This window comes from Oncorhynchus gorbuscha, unplaced genomic scaffold (genome assembly GCF_021184085.1).
Source record: "Oncorhynchus gorbuscha isolate QuinsamMale2020 ecotype Even-year unplaced genomic scaffold, OgorEven_v1.0 Un_scaffold_4601, whole genome shotgun sequence".
Lineage (NCBI taxonomy): Eukaryota > Metazoa > Chordata > Actinopteri > Salmoniformes > Salmonidae > Oncorhynchus > Oncorhynchus gorbuscha.
Genome location: NW_025748586.1, coordinates 5,453 through 15,000, shown reverse-complemented (window position 1 = coordinate 15,000; position 9,548 = coordinate 5,453). Strand labels below are relative to the sequence as shown.

General features: G+C 33.7%; 1 pseudogene; it reads right to left on the bottom strand.

Moving 5' to 3' along the window:
* Nucleotides 1-8,217, bottom strand: part of LOC124028657 — a 24,672-nt pseudogene extending 16,455 nt beyond the window's left edge.
* Nucleotides 8,218-9,548: the final 1,331 nt, after the last annotated feature.

Here is a 9,548-nt window from a genome sequence, read left to right as displayed (position 1 = left end):
TAATAGTAGTAATAGTAGTAATAGTTATAATAGTAGTAATAGTAGTAATAGTTATAATAGTAGTAATAGTTATAATAGTAGTAATAGTAGTAATAGTTATAATAGTAGTAATAGTTCTAATAGTAGTAATAGTAGTAATAGTAGTAATAGTTATAATAGTAGTAATAGTAGTAATAGTTATAATAGTAGTAATAGTTATAATAGTAGTAATAGTAGTAATAGTTATAATAGTAGTAATAGTAGTAATAGTTATAATAATAGTAATAGTAGTAATAGTTATAATAGTAGTAGTAGTAGTAATAGTTATAATAGTAGTAATAGTAGTAATAGTTATAATAGTAGTAATAGTTATAATAATAGTAATAGTAGTAATAGTTATAGTAGTAGTAGTAGTAGTAATAGTTATAATAGTAGTAATAGTTATAATAGTAGTAATAGTAGTAATAGTTATAGTAGTAGTAGTAGTAGTAATAGTTATAATAGTAGTAATAGTTATAATAGTAGTAATAGTTATAATAGTAGTAATAGTAGTAATAGTTATAATAGTTATAATACTAGTAATAGTTACAATAGTAGTAATAGTAGTAATAGTAGTAATAGTAGTAATAGTTATAATAGTTATAATACTAGTAATAGTTATAATAGTAGTAATAATAGTAATAGTAGTAATAGTAGTAATAGTTATAATAGTAGTAATAGTAGTAATAGTAGTAATAGTAGTAATAGTAGTAATAGTAGTAATAGTTATAATAGTAGTAATAGTAGTAATAGTAGTAATAGTAGTAATAGTTATAATAGTAGTAATAGTAGTAATAGTAGTAATAGTTCTAATAGTAGTAATAGTAGTAATAGTTATAATAGTAGTAATAGTTGTAATAGTTGTATTAGTAGTAATAGTTATAATAGTAGTAATAGTAGTAATAGTTATAATAGTAGTAATAGTAGTAATAGTTATAATAGTAGTAATAGTTGTAATAGTTGTATTAGTAGTAATAGTTATAATAGTAGTAATAGTAGTAATAGTTATAATAGTGGTAATAGTAGTAATAGTAGTAATAGTTATAATAGTAGTAATAGTAGTAATAGTTATAATAGTAGTAATAGTTATAATAGTAGTAATAGTTATAATAGTAGTAATAGTAGTAATAGTTATAATAGTAGTAGTAGTAGTAATAGTTATAATAGTAGTAATAGTAGTAATAGTTATAATAGTAGTAATAGTTATAATAGTAGTAATAGTTATAATAGTAGTAATAGTAGTAGTAGTAATAGTTATAATAGTAGTAATAGTAGTAATAGTTATAGTAGTAGTTATAGTAGTAATAGTTATAGTAGTAGTAATAGTAGTAATAGTTATAATAGTAGTAATAGTTATAATAGTAGTAATAGTAGTAATAGTTATAGTAGTAGTAGTAGTAGTAATAGTTATAATAGTAGTAATAGTTGTAATAGTTGTAATAGTAGTAATAGTTATAGTAGTAGTAGTAGTAATAGTTATAATAGTAGTAATAGTTGTAATAGTAGTAATAGTAGTAATAGTAGTAATAGTTATAGTAGTAGTAATAGTAGTAATAGTTATAATAGTAGTAATAGTTATAATAGTAGTAGTAGTAGTAATAGTTATAATAGTAGTAATAGTAGTAATAGTAGTAATAGTAGTAATAGTAGTAATAGTTCTAATAGTAGTAATAGTTATAATAGTAGTAATAGTTATAATAGTAGTAATAGTTATAATAGTAGTAATAGTTCTAATAGTAGTAATAGTTCTAATAGTAGTAATAGTTGTATTAGTAGTAATAGTTATAATAGTAGTAATAGTAGTAATAGTTATAATAGTAGTAATAATTATAATAGTAGTAATAGTTGTAATAGTTGTATTAGTAGTAATAGTTATAATAGTAGTAATAGTAGTAATAGTTATAATAGTGGTAATAGTAGTAATAGTAGTAATAGTTATAATAGTAGTAATAGTAGTAATAGTTATAATAGTAGTAATAGTTATAATAGTAGTAATAGTTATAATAGTAGTAATAGTTATAATAGTAGTAATAGTAGTAATAGTTATAATAGTAGTAGTAGTAGTAATAGTTATAATAGTAGTAATAGTAGTAATAGTTATAATAGTAGTAATAGTTATAATAGTAGTAATAGTTATAATAGTAGTAATAGTAGTAGTAGTACTAGTTATAATAGTAGTAATAGTAGTAATAGTTATAGTAGTAGTAATAGTAGTAATAGTTATAGTAGTAGTAATAGTAGTAATAGTTATAATAGTAGTAATAGTTATAATAGTAGTAATAGTAGTAATAGTTATAGTAGTAGTAGTAGTAGTAATAGTTATAATAGTAGTAATAGTTGTAATAGTTGTAATAGTAGTAATAGTAGTAATAGTTATAGTAGTAGTAATAGTAGTAATAGTTATAATAGTAGTAATAGTTATACTAGTAGTAGTAGTAGTAATAGTTATAATAGTAGTAATAGTTGTAATAGTAGTAATAGTAGTAATAGTAGTAATAGTTATAATAGTAGTAATAGTAGTAATAGTTATAATAGTAGTAATAGTTATAATAGTAGTAATAGTAGTAATAGTTATAATAGTAGTAATAGTAGTAATAGTTATAATAATAGTAATAGTAGTAATAGTTATAATAGTAGTAGTAGTAGTAATAGTTATAATAGTAGTAATAGTAGTAATAGTTATAATAGTAGTAATAGTTATAATAATAGTAATAGTAGTAATAGTTATAGTAGTAGTAGTAGTAGTAATAGTTATAATAGTAGTAATAGTTATAATAGTAGTAATAGTAGTAATAGTTATAGTAGTAGTAGTAGTAGTAATAGTTATAATAGTAGTAATAGTTATAATAGTAGTAATAGTTATAATAGTAGTAATAGTTATAATAGTAGTAATAGTTATAATAATAATAATAATAATATATGCCATTTAGCAGACGCTTTTATCCAAAGCGACTTACAGTCATGTGTGCATACATTCTACGTATGGGTGGTCCCGGGGATCGAACCCACTACCCTGGCGTTACAAGCGCCATGCTCTACCAACTGAGCTACACAGGACCTATAGTAGTATAATAGTATAGTATAGTATACTATAGTAGTATAGTAGTATAACCTATAATAGTAGTGTACCTGGTTGAGACTGGTCTAGTAGTAGTAGTAGTAGTAGTAATAGTTATAGTAGTAGTGTACCTGGTTGAGACTGGTCTAGTAGTAGTAATAGTTATAATAATAGTTATAATAGTAGTAATAGTTATAATAGTAGTGTACCTGGTTGAGACTGGTCTAGTAGTAGTAGTAATAATAGTTATAATAGTAGTAATAGTTATAATAGTAGTGTACCTGGTTGAGACTGGTCTAGTAGTAGTAGTAGTAGTAGTAATAGTTATAGTAGTAGTGTACCTGGTTGAGACTGGTCTAGTAGTAGTAGTAGTAGTAGTAATAGTTATAATAGTAGTAGTAGTAGTAATAGTTATAATAGTAGTAATAGTAGTAATAGTTATAATAGTAGTAATAGTTATAATAGTAGTAATAGTTATAATAGTAGTAATAGTAGTAGTACTAGTTATAATAGTAGTAATAGTTATAATAGTAGTAATAGTAGTAGTAGTAGTAGTAGTAATAGTAGTAATAGTAGTAATAGTAGTAATAGTTATAGTAGTAGTAAATAGTAGTAATAGTTATAATAGTAGTAATAGTAGTATAATAATAGTAGTAATAGTAGTAATAGTTATAGTAGTAGTAATAGTAGTAATAGTATAGTAGTAGTAATAGTAGTAATAGTTATAATAGTAGTAATAGTTATAATAGTAGTAATAGTAGTAATAGTAGTAATAGTTAGTAGTAGTAGTAATAGTAGTAATAGTTAATAGTTGTAATAGTAGTAATAGTAGTAATAGTTATAGTAGTAGTAATAGTAGTAATAGTTATAATAGTAGTAATAGTTATACTAGTAATAGTAGTAATAGTATAATAGTAGTAATAGTAGTAATAGTAGTAATAGTTATAATAGTAGTAATAGTAGTAATAGTTATAATAGTAGTAATAGTTATAATAGTAGTAATAGTAGTAATAGTTATAATAGTAGTAATAGTAGTAATAGTTATAATAATAGTAATAGTAGTAATAGTTATAATAGTAGTAGTAGTAGTAATAGTTATAATAGTAGTAATAGTAGTAATAGTTATAATAGTAGTAATAGTTATAATAATAGTAATAGTAGTAATAGTTATAGTAGTAGTAGTAGTAGTAATAGTTATAATAGTAGTAATAGTTATAATAGTAGTAATAGTAGTAATAGTTATAGTAGTAGTAGTAGTAGTAATAGTTATAATAGTAGTAATAGTTATAATAGTAGTAATAGTTATAATAGTAGTAATAGTTATAATAGTAGTAATAGTTATAATAATAATAATAATAATATATGCCATTTAGCAGACGCTTTTATCCAAAGCGACTTACAGTCATGTGTGCATACATTCTACGTATGGGTGGTCCCGGGGATCGAACCCACTACCCTGGCGTTACAAGCGCCATGCTCTACCAACTGAGCTACACAGGACCTATAGTAGTATAATAGTATAGTATAGTATACTATAGTAGTATAGTAGTATAACCTATAATAGTAGTGTACCTGGTTGAGACTGGTCTAGTAGTAGTAGTAGTAGTAGTAATAGTTATAGTAGTAGTGTACCTGGTTGAGACTGGTCTAGTAGTAGTAGTAGTAGTAGTAATAGTTATAATAGTAGTGTACCTGGTTGAGACTGGTCTAGTAGTAGTAATAGTTATAATAATAGTTATAATAGTAGTAATAGTTATAGTAGTAGTGTACCTGGTTGAGACTGGTCTAGTAGTAGTAGTAATAATAGTTATAATAGTAGTAATAGTTATAATAGTAGTGTACCTGGTTGAGACTGGTCTAGTAGTAGTAGTAGTAGTAGTAATAGTTATAGTAGTAGTGTACCTGGTTGAGACTGTTCTAGTAGTAGTAGTAGTAGTAGTAATAGTTATAATAGTAGTGTACCTGGTTGAGACTGGTCTAGTAGTAGTAATAGTTATAATAATAGTTATAATAGTAGTAATAGTTATAGTAGTAGTGTACCTGGTTGAGACTGGTCTAGTAGTAGTAGTAATAATAGTTATAATAGTAGTAATAGTTATAATAGTAGTGTACCTGGTTGAGACTGGTCTAGTAGTAGTAATAGTTATAATAGTAGTAATAGTTATAATAGTAGTGTACCTGGTTGAGACTGGTCTCACTGAGGGAACGGCAGAAGGTGGTCCCAGGTCGAGGTAGTGTCAGAGTTCTAATAGTAGTAATAGTTATAGTAGTAGTGTACTTGGTTGAGACTGGTCTAGTAGTAGTAATAGTTATAATAGTAGTAATAGTTATAATAGTAGTGTACCTGGTTGAGACTGGTCTCACTGAGGTTATAGTAAGTGTACGTTGAGACAGAAGGTTATAATAGGTCCCAGGTCTCACTGAGGTAGTGTCAGAGTTCTAATAGTAGTAATAGTTATAGTAGTAGTGTACCTGGTTGAGACTGGTCTAGTAGTAGTAGTAGTAGTAGTAATAGTTATAATAGTAGTGTACCTGGTTGAGACTGGTCTCACTGAGGGAACGGCAGAAGGTGGTCCCAGGTCGAGGTAGTGTCAGAGTTCCTTTAGTTCTGTTCCTCTGTAGCTTCCTAGCCTGGGCGTTGATATCTAGAGAGAAGAGGAGAGGGTTAGTGAATCAGATGAATCAGGTGTAACAGACTGGAAGAATCAGATAAACCTGATGAATCAGATGAATAAGCTGAATCAGGTGAATCGGTTTTAACAAACAGACTGGAAGAATCAGATAAACCTGATGAATCAGATGAATAAGCTGAATCAGGTGAATCGGGTTTAACAAACAGACTAGAAGAATCAGATAAACCTGATGAATCAGATGAATCGGGTTTAACAAACAGACTAGAAGAATCAGATAAACCTGATGAATCAGATGAATAAGCTGAATCAGATGAATCGGGTTTAACAAACAGACTAGAAGAATCAGATAAACCTGATGAATCAGATGAATCGGGTTTAACAAACAGACTAGAAGAATCAGATAAACCTGATGAATCAGATGAATCGGGTTTAACAAACAGACTAGAAGAATCAGATAAACCTGATGAATCAGATGAATCGGGTTTAACAAACAGACTAGAAGAATCAGATAAACCTGATGAATCATGCGATTCGACCGAAGTGAGTGAATACATGGACATGCGTCAACATACACACAGAGCGACCCATAGCAACCACATAACACAGAGCGACCCATAGCAACCACATAACACAGAGCGACCCATAGCAACCACATAACACAGAGCGACCCATAGCAACCACATAACACAGAGCGACCCATAGCAACCACATAACACAGAGCGACCCATAGCAACCACATAACACAGAGCGACCCATAGCAACCACATAACACAGAGACAAGACCCATAGCAACCACATAACACAGAGCGACCCATAGCAACCACATAACACAGAGCGACCCATAGCAACCACATAACACAGAGCGACCCATAGCAACCACATAACACAGAGCGACCCATAGCAACCACATAACACAGAGACAAGACCCATAGCAACCACATAACACAGAGCGACCCATAGCAACCACATAACACAGAGACAAGACCCATAGTAACCACATAACACAGAGTGACCCATAGCAACCACATAACACAGAGACAAGCCCCATAGCAACCACATAACACAGAGACAAGCCCCATAGCAACCACATAACACAGAGACAAGACCCATAGCAACCACATAACACAGAGACAAGACTCATAGCAACCACATAGCACAGAGACAAGAACAACAGCAACCACATAACACAGAGACAACACCCATAGCAACCACATAACACAGAGCGACCCATAGCAACCACATAACACAGAGACAAGACCCATAGCAACCACATAACACAGAGCGACCCATAGCAACCACATAACACAGAGCGACCCATAGCAACCACATAACACAGAGCGACCCATAGCAACCACATAACACAGAGCGACCCATAGCAACCACATAACACAGAGACAAGACCCATAGTAACCACATAACACAGAGTGACCCATAGCAACCACATAACACAGAGCGACCCATAGCAACCACATAACACAGAGCGACCCATAGCAACCACATAACACAGAGCGACCCATAGCAACCACATAACACAGAGACAAGCCCCATAGCAACCACATAACACAGAGACAAGCCCCATAGCAACCACATAACACAGAGACAAGACCCATAGCAACCACATAACACAGAGACAAGACCCATAGCAACCACATAACACGGATAGAAGACCCACAGCAACCACATAACACAGAGACAAGACCCATAGCAACCACATAACACAGAGACAAGACCCATAGCAACCACATAACACAGAGACAAGACCCATAGCAACCACATAACACAGAGACAAGACCCATAGCAACCACATAACACAGAGACAAGCCCCATAGCAACCACATAACACAGAGACAAGCCCCATAGCAACCACATAACACAGAGACAAGATCCATAGCAACCACATAACACAGAGACAAGACCCATAGCAACCACATAACACGGATACAAGACCCACAGCAACCACATAACACAGAGACAACACCCATAGCAACCACATAACACAGAGCGACCCATAGCAACCACATAACACGGATACAAGACCCACAGCAACCACATAACACAGAGACAAGACCCACAGCAACCACATAACACGGAGACAAGACCCATAGCAACCACATAACACGGAGACAGAATCTATGTCAGATGGTTACTGTGGATGGATGTCCTATATACACTGAGCTGTAGAATGTAGTGATGTTGTGGATGGGTTGACAGGGTTTGGGAGGCGGAGGGGCGCGGATGGGGAGGGTGACGGGGGGTTCTCGAGCCGTTCCAGATGGTCTCCGTGGGTGATGACAGACAGACAGCCAGGTGAAAGGTGACAGACACCCTACCTGTGGCCACGCCCACCTTTAGAGCCAGGGGTGTTGGGCTGTACCACCCGGCCACGCCCACCTTTAGAGCCAGGGGTGTTGGGCTGTACCACCCGGCCGGAACGCAGAGGGGAGGAGATGATTCTACCTAGGCCAGACCGGACCATTAGGGCTGCGAGGAAGGGGGGTGTTTTGGGTCCTACGGAAGGACAGGGCAGAGAGGGGTAATCTCAGAAACACCCCCCAGACACTACACATACATGGTACAGTTTGGCATGCACATGCTAAGAACACGCTAAGGAGAACACGGGTTTGGTTCGTTAGAAAAACACACTAAGGGTCTGTGGTGCTGGTGTGCGTGTGTGAACACGATAAGCTCAGTGCATTCCCCCTTTAAGTAATAAGGTTTGGCAACATAGTTTGGTGGCCCTACTTAGCTTTCTGGCCCTACTTAGGTTTCTGGCCTTACTTAGCTTTCAGCGCTGTGAGACACACAGACACACACAGAGTATGTACAGCAGTGTTGTAGTACCTGAACCCAGGACTCATTTGACTCACGATTTCCGTGACTCGACTCGGACTCGACGATTGCTGACTTTGTTGTCAGAAAGTCTCTCTTCCTTGTATTAGATAGCTACAATATAAGCAGTCTAGCTGTACTTAGCTTTCTGTCCGTACTTAGCTTTCTGGCCCTACTTAGCTTTCTAGCCCTACTTAGCTTTCTGGCCTTACTTAGCTTTCTGGCCTTACTTAGCTTTCTGGCCCTACTTAGCTTTCTGGCCCTACTTAGCTTTCTGGCCTTACTTAGCTTTCTGGCCTTACTTAGCTTTCTGGCCCTACTTAGCTTTCTGGCCTTACTTAGCTTTCTGGCCCTACTTAGCTTTCTGGCCCTACTTAGCTTTCTGGCCTTACTTAGCTTTCTAGCCCTACTTAGCTTTCTAGCCCTACTTAGCTTTCTAGCCCTACTTAGCTTTCTGGCCTTACTTAGCTTTCTAGCCCTACTTAGCTTTCTAGCCCTACTTAGCTTTCTGGCCCTACTTAGCTTTCTGGCCCTACTTAGCTTTCTGGCCCTACTTAGCTTTCTGGCCTTACTTAGCTTTCTGGCCTTACTTAGCTTTCTGGCCCTACTTAGCTTTCTGGACCTACTTAGCTTTCTGGCCTTACTTAGCTTTCTGGCCTTACTTAGCTTTCTAGCCCTACTTAGCTTTCTAGCCCTACTTAGCTTTCTGGCCTTATTTAGCTTTCTAGCCCTACTTAGCTTTCTAGCCCTACTTAGCTTTCTGGCCTTACTTAGCTTTCTAGCCCTACTTAGCTTTCTAGCCCTACTTAGCTTTCTAGCCTTTACTTAGCTTTCTCTCGGACTTGGACTCAAATGTTAGAGATTTGGGACTCGACTTGGACTGGAAGTTTAGTGACTTGACTAGATCACTGGTGTACACACACCCTGCTAGCCAGCACCCAGAGCCGAGTCAGTATACAGTATTTCCATGAACACTGTAACATGGAGAGAGGAGGGATAGGAGGGGCATG